We start from the raw sequence: 12238 nt of genomic DNA, 5'->3' as shown, positions 1-12238 counted from the left end.
CGTCCACGCTGTCGCGGCATGCTACCAGTGTTAAAGACTGCGATGGAGCTCCGTATGCCACGGCAAACTGGCTGACACTGACGGCGGCGGTGCACAAATGCTGCGCAGCTAGCGCCATTCGACGGCCAACACCGCGGTTCCTGGTGTGTCCGCTGTGCCGTGCGTGTGATCATTGCTTGTACAGCCCTCTCGCAGTGTCCAGAGCAAGTATGGTGGGTCTGACACACCGGTGTCAATGTGTTCTTTTTTCCATTTCCAGGAGTGTATGTCTCGCGCAATGACAACTATAAAATCTGAGATATTGAAGCTGATACGGAGGTTTACCGACAACCATTATCCCAAGGCGCCGTTTGCAATTGAAACAGGGAAGGAGGGAACAAGTAATTGTAGCAGAAGCACCCTCCGCCACTCACAGTAAGGTGGATTGCAGAGTATAGTTATAGAACTACTGTCTCGCGTAGCTCAGCTGGGTTCAAAGAAATTTCTGACATTATTCGAACACATGTTCCGGTTATCATGAAAAGCGATCTGGAATTGTCATGATAGGTGCTAATTTACTCTCGTTGATGTTTCAAGATAAATCCAAACGTGTTCGTTAGCGTTCAAGTCTGTGATCGCTCATTCGAGTAATACCCACGATAGGAGCTTTATCTTCCTTAAAAAGAAAAGAAATTTTTCCAGCAGACAGCTGACCAAAAGGGCAGAAGTTCGACCAGAAATGATCCACATGGGAAGACGAGGAAGTCTTGGATCGAAACTTCCTAGCAGATTAAAACTGTGTGCGGACCGAGACTCGAACTCGGGACCTTTGCCTTTCGCGGGCAAGTGCTGTACCATCTGAGTTACCCAAGCACGACTCACGCCCCGTCCTCACAGCTTTACTTCTGCCAGTACCTCGTCTCCTACCTTCCAGACTTAACAGAAGCTCTCCTGCGAGCTGTGAGGACGGGGTGTGAGTTGTGCTTGGGTAGATCAGATGGTAGCGCACTTGCCCGCAAAAGGCAAAGATCCCGAGTTCGAGTCTTGGTCTGCCAGGAAGTTTCATATCAGCGCGCATTCCGCTGCAGAGTGAAAATCTCGTTCTCAAGTCTTGGATTACTTCGCATTTCGAAGTTAATGCGTCGGTAGTCACACTCCAGACTATGTAGTGGCTCGTCAGAGTATGAAACGCAGTCCTATTAACCATTCGCAATTTTCTCAGCCCAGTACTTTAGGAGTGTAACGTGGCATGTTGTTAATGCGACACACCCAATGCACCTACGTGCTCGGAGATCATATTTACCAAGATGACTGCATGCTGTTGTTGTTTGTGAATATTATAACAGTTCAGTTTGGTTCTGTTTCCTATTAAGAGGTCCCTGAGACGTAGCGATCGATCCTACTTGTGGTTGCCCATCGATGTCTTTTTTTTCTGACCTTTGTCGAATAGCTTACGCTATTTGGAGGTAACATCACGGCCGCGACTTTACACTTGAGGACACACCGTTGGGATTTACTACCTCACACTGTGACTAACTAGCTCGTACACTCGCGAAGCCACGCATCTGAATAAATTAGTTTGCTGTGACATTGCACAATATTCACTCACATTAAAGTGAACACTCGTACCGAACATCGACGCCTCCTCGAGCTCCAACATTTGATGTGTGCTCCACTTATCACTCACATGTGCAGCTAACGGGTACGTGACGATGTTGATCGCGTATGCTCCATGAAACAGGTAGAAAGAAGATTAGGGCATTATGTCCCATCCCATCATTAGAAATGGGGCTCAAGATGGGATAGGAGCAAGGACTGCCGTGTAATTTTCCGCAAACTGTTTGTTGTTGTTGTTGTGGTCTTCAGTCCTGAGACTGGTTTGATGCAGCTCTCCACGCCACTCTATCCCGTGCAAGCTGCTTCATCTCCCAGTACCTACTGCAACCTACATCCTTCTGAATCTGCTTAGTGTATTGATCTCTTGGTCTCCCTCTACGATTTTTACCCTCCACGCTGCCCTCCAATGCTAAATTTGTGACCCCTTGATGCCTCAAAACATGTCCTACCAACCGATCCCTTCTTCTAGTCAAGTTGTGCCACAAACTTCTCTTCTCCCCAATCCTATTCAATACCTCCTCATTAGTTACGTGATCTACCCACCTTATCTTCAGCATTCTTCTGTAGCACCACATTTCAAAAGCTTCTATTCTCTTCTTGTCCAAACTGGTTATCGTCCATGTTTCACTTCCATACAAATACTTTCAGAAACGACTTCCTGACACTTAAATCTATACTCGATGTTAACAAATTTCTCTTCTTCAGAAACGCTTTCCTTGCCATTGCCAGTCTACATTTTATATCCTCTCTACTTCGACCATAATCAGTTATTTTGCTCCCTAAATAGCAAAACTCCTTTACTACTTTAATTGTCTCATTTCCTAATCTAATCCCCTCAGCATCACCCGATTTAATTTGACTACATTCCATTATCCTCGTTTTGCTTTTGTTGATATTCATCTTATATCCTCCTTTCAAGACACTGTCCATTCCGTTCAACTGCTCTTCCAAGTCCTTTGCTGTCTCTGACAGAATTACAATGTCATCGGCGAACCTCGAAGTTTTTACTTCTTCTCCATGAATTTTAATACCTACTCCGAATTTTTCTTTTGTTTCCTTTACTGCTTGCTCAATATACAGATTGAATAACATCGGGGAGAGGCTACAACCCTGTCTCACTCCTTTCCCAACCACTGCTTCCCTTTCATGCCCCTCGACTCTTATAACTGCCATCTGGTTTCTGTACAAATTGTAAATAGCCTTTCGCTCCCTGTATTTTACCCCTGCCACCTTCAGAATTTGAAAGAGAGTATTCCAGTTAACGTTGTCAAAAGCTTTCTCTAAGTCTACAAATGCTAGAAACGTAGGTTTGCCTTTTCTTAATCTTTCTTCTAAGATAAGTCGTAAGGTTAGTATTGTCTCACGTGTTCCAACATTTCTACGGAATCCAAACTGATCTTCCCCGAGGTCCGCTTCTACCAGTTTTTCCATTCGTCTGTAAAGAATTCGCGTTAGTATTTTGCAGCTGTGACTTATTAAACTGATAGTTCGGTAATTTTCACATCTGTCAACACCTGCTTTCTTTGGGATTGGAATTATTATATTCTTCTTGAAGTCTGAGGGTATTTCGCCTGTCTCATGTATCTTGCTCAGCAGGTGATAGAGTTTTGTCAGAACTGGCTCTCCCAAGGCCGTCAGTAGTTCTAATGGGATGTTGTCTACTCCCGTGGTCTTGTTTCGACTCAGGTCTTTCAGCGCTCTGTCATACACTTCACGCAGTATCGTATCTCCCATTTCATCTTCATCTACATCCTCTTCCATTTCCATAATATTGTCCTCAAGTACATCGCCCTTGTATAAACCCTCTATATACTCCTTCGACCTTTCTGCCTTCCCTTCTTTGCTTAGAACTGGGTTTCCATCAACGCTCTTGATATTCATACAAGTGGTTCTCTTCTCTCCAAAGGTCTCTTTAATTTTCCTGTAGGCAGTATCTATCTTACCCCTAGTGAGACAAGCCTCTACATCCTTACATTTGTCCTCTAGCCATCCCTGCTTAGCCATTTTGCACTTCCTGTCGATCTCATTTTTGAGACGTTTGTATTCCTTTTTGCCTGCTTCATTTACTGCATTTTTATATTTTCTCCTTTCATCAATTAAATTCAATATTTCTTCTGTTACCCAAGGATTTCTATGAGCCCTCGTCTTTTTACCTACTTAATCCTCTGCTGCCTTCACTACTTCATTCCTCAGAGCTACCCATTCTTCTTCTACAGTATTTCTTTCCCCCATTCCTGTCAATTGTTCCCTTATGCTCTCCCTGAAACTCTCTACAACCTCTCATTCTTTCAGTTTATCCAGGTCCCATCTCCTTAAATTCCCACCTTTTTGCAGTTTCTTCAGTTTCAACCTGCAGTTCATAACCAATAGATTGTGGTCAGAATCCACATCTGCCTCTGGAAATGTCTTACAATTTAAAACCTGGTTCCTAAATCTCTGTCTTACCATTATATAATCTATCTGATACCTTTTAGTATCTCCAGGATTCTTCCAGGTACACAACCTTCTTTTATGATTCTTGAACCAAGTGTTAGCTATGATTAAGTTATGCTCTGTGCAAAATTCTACAAGGCGGCTTCCTCTTTCATTTCTTAGCCCCAATCCATATTCACCTACTATGTTTCCTTCTCTCCCTTTTCCTACTGACGAATTCCAGTTACCCATGACTATTAAATTTTCGTCTCCCTTCACTACCTGAATAATTTCTTTTATCTCGTCATACATTTCATCAATTTCTTCATCATCTGCAGAGCTAGTTGGCATATAAACTTGTACGACTGTAGTAGGCATGGGCTTTGTGTCTGTCTTGGCCACAATAATGCGTTCACTATGCTGTTTGTAGTAGCTAACCCGCACTCCTATTTTTTTATTCATTATTAAACCTACTCCTGCATTACCCCTATTTGATTTTGTATTTATAACCCTGTAATCACCTGACCAAAAGTCTTGTTCCTCCTGCCACCGAACTTCACTAATTCCCACTATATCTAACTTTAACCTATCCATTTCCCTTTTTAAATTTCCTAACCTACCTGCCCGATTAAGGGATCTGACATTCCACGCTCCGATCCGTAGAATGCCAGTTTTCTTTCTCCTGATAACGATGTCCTCTTGAGTAGTCCCCGCCCGGAGATCCGAATGGGGGACTATTTTACCTCCGGAATATTTTACCCAAGAGGACGCCATCATCATTTAATCATACAGTAAAGCTGCATGTCGTCGGGAAAAATTACGGCTGTAGTTTCCCCTTGCTTTCAGCCGTTCGCAGTACCAGCACAGCAAGGCCGTTTTGGTTAATGTTACAAGTCAGATCAGTCAATCATCCAGACTGTTGCCCCTGCAACTACTGAAAAGGCTGCTGCCCCTCTTCAGGAACCACATGTTTTTCTGGCCTCTCAACAGATACCCCTCCGTTGTGGTTGCACCTACGGTACGGCCATCTGTATCGCTGAGGCACGCAAGCCTCCCCACCAACGGCAAGGTCCATGGTTCATGGGGGGCAAACTGTTTAGGGAAGACTAAATATGCATGGTTGGACGAGGGTGTGAAAGCGGTTCCTCCCGAACGCGCCACCTGCCACTGTGCGTGATCTGTGATCACTGTTGTTTGAGATCTTTGTACAAATAAGATATATGTATTTTAATGCAAGTCTCTCGTCTGGATCAAGGCGCATGTATGGAATTTACACCAATGAAATACTGGATCATTTGGCAAGGGCGGCAATTACATCCGGGAGACCTCTCATCAAAGTACTGTTAACACATCCGCTGCAAGGTGTACGGCCGAATATTAAAAAGACCTAGAAGGCAAATGAGGAGATTCAGGATAAATACAAAGATCAATGTTACTTCTGAATCCAATCAGACATTCCGCTACATACCTGGTCAAATAGTTACACATTACTATGACAGGTCAAGCAACGTTTATTCAATGCTGCACTACACTTCGTTGTGACACAGATTCTTGAAAACTATATTTCAACTTAATCACCATGTCTCTGCAAGCAACGTTCTACCAATCGTTTGATTGCTCGACCATAGAAACGACGGCATTCGAGAAGCGCTATGTGAACATCCTCAGCGTAGGAACAAGTCGTTCCCTCGAGAAAAGATGTAATTCTCATGATGCAAGATCTGAACTTCCCGATCAGCACCGTCCACGTCTGTGCGCTTTTGGTTAAAATCTTGGCACCACTGCACTAGGGTTGGACGCGGCATTGCATTTTGTTCACATAGCGCCAGAATTTCACGGTGAATCTGCGCGCAAATCGGACGTTCTGATCACAAGAATTGTACTGTCCCCCATATTCAACTTTGAAGTACGTTTCCAGTTGTCGCGCCATTTCACTCCCACACCGAGATGCACCTGTCATCGGCACCACAGCAGAACGGTGTCTTTAGGAAACACGACACATGTACTGCCTTCTGGCAGTGCGCCACTGTTGTCGCACATTGGTTTTAGCGTGTGCCGACATGCATAACTTATATTAGTCCCTACTACAAATAAGCGGTATGTCGAGAGGCCATGACATCATTCATTTGTAACAGAATTAACCACGACAGTTTCCAACAACACCTCTACTGCTGTACTTCAGAGACCTTAAATTTACATCTCCTGATCCAGAAGCGGGAGACGTTAACTATTTTTTTAAGCGCAGGAAGTACGTCAGAGGTAGGAAGAATCTGAATACCCTTTCCACCTAAAAGTGTCTTCTTGCATAATTCAACATGTTTATTCATATGCTTTGATATATTTAATGATTTTCTTTTCAGAAAGTGATTTAGAAATGTAAACTTGTAATTTATATCATTGAACTCTGAGAATGCCATTACTTTCATTTTGTCTTAGTGCTGAAGTACACATTTTTAAAATAATTTTGATATGATTATTATTTTTGTCTTGTGCAGTTTGCATGATATGTCATAAAATTATTTTCAGTCCTTAAAATAAATTGTAAAAGTTGTGTGAATATGATCCAGCAAGATCGTTATCAATATACAGGGTGTCACACTCAAACCTCCCTGATTTCAAGGACCCAGGAGAGAAAAACCACAGTAGATACGACAATGAAAAATGCACTACATTGTAGAATTTCTCAAAGAATTTATATTCCCAAGGCAGAAGTGCCAAGTATCGTCGCCAGAGTGTAGCATGGTCGCATGAAGTGAAAATGGTGACTCCACAGCAGCGTGCGCAAGCAGTAGTGTGGTTTGCAGAAACAAAATCGCCGATTACTGTGCAAAGAACGTATCGTCGTGTGTATGAATGTGATCTACCAATGCGAAAACAATTAAGGAGTGGTATAGGAAGTATCTGGCAACAGGAAGTGTTCTGAAATATTCTGGCAGTGCACGTTACGGAGTTTCAGTAGAGACAGTGGACAACATCAGACAAACGTTTCTCAGAAGCCCACGTAAGTCAGTTCGTCAAGCATCTAGGCAACTTGATGTACCTCGATGAACATTGCATCATGTAGTTCACCAGCGTCTTCGTATGTGTGCTTACGAAGTGGAAATTCTGCAACATCTGATGCTGAACGACATACCACACTGACAACAATTTGCTGCGGATATGCTGCAGCGTATTGATATGGATGCCAGCTTCGAGGAAAGATGTTTATTCTCAGATGAGGCAACCTTTCATCTATCAGGAAGGGTTAATAGGCATAATGTTCGGATTTGGGGTTCGCAAAATCCGCACATTGTCATTGAATATGTTCGTGATACCTAAACTAAACGTCTGGTGCAGGCCAATGCACAACAGGATTGTTGGACCGTTGTTCTTTGCGAAACAAACAGTGAATGGGTCAGTGTATCTGGACATGTTGGAGCAGTTTGTGTACTCTCAGATACAAGACTTGCAACCCAACATAATTTTTCAACAAGATGGAGCTCCGCCGAATTGGTCAACGGCTGTTCGCAAATCCCTGGATAGGAAATTTCCCAATCGTTGGATCGGACGCGGAGGACCTATTGCCTGGCCACCACCTTCACCCGACATAACGCCGCTTGATTTCTTCATGTGGGGATTCGTGAAGGGCCGCGTGTATGCGACCAAAGTGAATGATATTCCTACGTTGCGACATCGTATCACTAACGCGATTACAACAGGAACAGAGGAAATATTACAAAGAACTTGGCAAGAAATTGAATATAGACTCGATATTCTTCGTGCCACAAATGCTTCACATGTAGATGTGTATTGATGATAAATAAATAAATTCTTTTAGATGCTCTACAATGTGGTGCATTTTTCATTGTCGTATCTACTGTGGTTTTTTCCCTGGGTCTTTGAAATTAGGGAGGTTTGAGGAGGACACCCTGTATTTTGTAATTTGAATTCTTATTGTATAGTTGGGCGGCTGTAGCAGGCAAATTAAAAAAAATTATGTAATCAATCATACTAGTGTCCGTTGAATTCCTGATGTCGTAGGACAAGAAAATTGCAAATTGCGGACACTACGGATAATGAAAAAGAATTACACGTTGAGAACCTCATACGTACTCATAATTACTGGAGAATCGCGAAGGAAGCTACTCCATCTTTACAAGTGATTTATGTTGACTACTTCTGCTCTAGGTTGAATATTGGTATTTACTGGAAACCGATCTGGTATTGTCGTAAACGCAGCAGGGCTGTATAAAGGCGCTGATTCGAATCCTGGTGGGCGAAGAAATTTTCACCGCTAATATTTGACCAACAAGAGGAGGAGATGTGATCTAAGAGTCCTGATGATCAGATTTTGCGTCAGTTTCCTGGAGGGCCAGAGAGACTGTTAAACCCGTCCATCAGATGGAAACGTTGAGCCTAGCAGCTCCATTGGTTCCATTCAAGAGGAGTAAGGTATCTGGTGGCATCGGGTTTCACTGTGTCCTATCTTTCATCCTCATACAATACGAACATAAGATCACAGTACACACACTCACTACAGTCACCTATAGCAGGGCCCAACGTAAGACACACCATGAGGAACTGGGCCATATTGTGTGGAGGAAGAAAACTTTGCAATTAGTCGATTGAACCTACCACACGAATCACCCAGCCAATAATGCTATAGGAATGTTTGTTTTCGAATGACATTCGATTTTTAATCCATAGATACGGATAACATTTGTGCGCTCCAGTAGCTTGTACACTGTGAGTAGACTATAGCATTTCTCCATCTTCCGAGCTACCGACGCAAGGTTTTGGACGGAAACATATAAAGAAACATCGACGGACAGTTGGAGAGTCTTGCACGAAATGCGCTAGAGCCAAGCGTTAATCTACTTTTAATTCTCATTGGCACATAGACTGGTGTCGGTGATTCACTGGTGCCAATGAACCCCGAGGTATTTCATCATGAAATAATACAGTCGACACTTATGGAAAACCTACGAACACACATCTGTCGGAGATGTGAGTGAGACTTACCCAGTGAGTAAGTGTTTCTTAGTGAAGCCACGTCACCTACTGTAGGAGGTGAGGTGAGGGAGGCTATTTACTTTACTGAGAGATGAGCAACCGAGGAACAATGGAATGAGTCTTCTTTCGCGGAAAATTGGCGTCGCTTTTTGTAGGAAGTGAGGCAGCTGAATGGGCGTGGTTGTACCTTGTGTAAGAGGATAAACCGGGAAGTGACGGCCTGGGTGTGGCGCTAGCGCCGTGTGTCCACTGCCAGAAGTGCCTCACCTGCTAACCGCCGCCCGGCGACGTCATCGGTTAGCGTGTGGACCCCATCAGCCTCGACCATGAACGTATCGTGTCGTGTCGTCGCTGTGTCATGCAGTGGTCGCCCTATTAACATGTATCTGCTTTCGTTCCTGTTGGTTATCTTTAGTACAAGTCGTCAATGTCAGCTGCAGCTGTCCTTGTGCTGACGCAACGACAGTCATTTGAAGCAAATGCTAAATACAGCGGCTGTACTGAGAATTTCACATAAACTACTAGCAGAACATCTTCCGTAGAAGAATGAACATCCACCCGCGAAAGAAACTGATATAAAAATAATCAGAGAATTCTGCTGCTCGCTGTTGTGTAAGCGGAACGTTGCATATTATTGTTGCTAAAGATACCAGTATTAGTACCAGTCGCGATACCCTCCCTGATTTTTGTTATAGCCCACGACAGCAGCACACACCAAAGGGCGAATAAATTACACTGATGAGTGTGAAGAGAATCGTTTGCACATCCTTTAACTATGGGGACGATATAGATATATGAATATAGAAGTAAAAATTTTATAACTTCTAGGACCGCTATTGTACAGCATTTATCGCTATTACCGGTTTCAGCGAACTAGTTTCTCATCTTCGGATCTTGTGCAATGTATTGAAATGTACTGCATAAAATTCGAAGATGGCAACTTAGTTTGCTGAAACCGGTAATCAAAATAAATGTTTCAAGTTTTTTATTTCTATTTTCAGAGAATCGTTTGTATCAATGTGTCTTCACTTTTTTTACAAAAAGGAGCGTATTAGCGCAATAAGTTACAAAAAGAAGCTACCACATTTGTCATTCTTTTGGCGTCCCCCCCCCCCCCCCCCAAAACCCTGTGGGAATAATCGATCCAACAATCGACTGTAATGTGTGTCACATTTGATGAAAGGGTCATCTTTGAAGTTACTCTGTCAACTTTTCTGTTTTCGCTTATGAACGTGTGTGTGTTGCTCGAAGTAAAAAGTAGTAAGCCTTACCTACAACCCTGTGTGGTATGATACATCATATTACAGGACTGTTTAGTCACGTTGGTCTTGTAACTTACTCACATCTACTGAAAATTAGTAGTTCTCTTTAGGGGCATGAAATGGTTAGTCAATAGTAAAAGAGGAGAACTTTCGATGAGAGATGTATAGCTACTCAATAAAATGTATTTTTGGAAATTTCCAAGAATGGGTCCACATCGAAGTTGTAGACCCACTGCGAGCGATCTCTGTCGAGTCTCGAAGCAGGAAATACGGATATTGTTTTATACTCTGACAGTGGAACGTCGGCTGCGATAATATTTACTATCCTTGGGTTGAGAGCAGTAAAATATTACGTGATGGAGGTACATGTATTGGGTTAGGGTCAACAGAAAGGTCCGATCTTACTCGTCGGCTTTGACCCGTGACGTAAGCGTGTTGTGGTGTGTGACGTCATTACGGCGCGGAAAACCTAATACATGGTTTGATGTACTCTTGTTTAAAGAACATGTATACGTAATATGAAGCAATTTGATGAACATATTGATCTGTAGCGTAGCCCACTTGAGGTTAGGTTGGGAGTTTTTTTTTGGAATGCGGCCGCGGCAGCGGCCGCCTATGATTCGAAAATATTGATTTGACACTAATGAAGCCTGTGGGGGGATGGGGGGGGGGGCACTGCAGACTCCCCCCACCGCATAACGACATATTTAGTTTCTCCCCACCCAAAAACCCCCAATTTCCCACGCTTGTCCCGTTACAGTCATTAGGCTTTTTGTGAAACTTGTGTATTTCAGTGTTTACAATACGTATTCGATGTTTTTATATCCGCCATATTGGAATTGTTGTTTATGGTCGTTTCCGCGGTATTTGTGACGTCATGGGTCAAAGCCGACGGGTAAGATCGGACGCTTCTGTATTTCCATTGGGTGACATTAGCACGATGAATGTATCGGATTCTCTTAAGTGGAAGGAGTGGATTCCAAGTAAGAGCGATACAACGAAATGTTTGGAATTTTGTTGGGTATATGGATTGCTTCTTAGTGGCGATGCAAGAAACTGTGTGCTCTGTGGCGCCGCAAATTTAGTTACCTTGCACAATCACAGTTGTTGCGTGTTGGATAAGAAATTGTATTTTTGAGGAAACTGCGGCAGAGTCTGACTTGCCAGTGAATACCGTCTGTGATTATTTCATATTTTGAAGAGAATAATGACACCGTTCCTACTGGCGGACCAAATAAAGTAGTGGAAGTTGATGAATCACACGTTGTTACGGGTAAATACATAATTCATATTATTTTTAGGCACAGACATACCTACAATGACTTGCGTGTGAAAAAAAGTTTCAAATTTGAATAGATATCCAGTAACTGCACCTAATGGAAGTCGTGGACTTACTGGTTCATCTCACTCGAACAATTTGATCACTTGTGATAGTGAGATTATTGAGACGTAATATTTCGCTACAAATAGACAGTGACGTTACTCTCGAACTCGGGCCCGACACGAAGTGAAGCGAGTCCATTTTTTCCTCGCAATTCGGGTCACTGGCAGTCCTCCGTACGCCGGCGGAAATGTGCGCAATTTATCTGTCCATAGTTCACGCTGAGATCCAGGGTTTGCAAGTTGCGTAAGTACGAGCTCCATTTCATTTGTCGTAGACGAAGTCGCAGCGTGCTTAGAGCTATGTTATTGAACATCACAACATACATCGAGAACTAGTCACTATGTGGTTGTAACTGTTCTCTTTCATTAATGGATATTGAACGCAAAAGTTACAAGTATACCGAGACGGCAGTATGCTTAGAAGTTTGTAATCGGACATCGCGACAAATGTTTTTGACAGACATTATAGATTTTCTAAATATAAGTACTGATCGTTTCAGTCGCAGTAATTCAGCCTGTACTCTTAGGTTCCTGCATAACTACATACTCGTATATCATGACACATTCGTAGGAAATGTGAATTGTACTTTCCA

This window comes from Schistocerca nitens, chromosome 2 (genome assembly GCF_023898315.1).
Source record: "Schistocerca nitens isolate TAMUIC-IGC-003100 chromosome 2, iqSchNite1.1, whole genome shotgun sequence".
Classification (NCBI taxonomy): Eukaryota; Metazoa; Arthropoda; class Insecta; order Orthoptera; family Acrididae; genus Schistocerca; species Schistocerca nitens.
Note: the sequence above shows the minus strand (reverse complement) of the source record.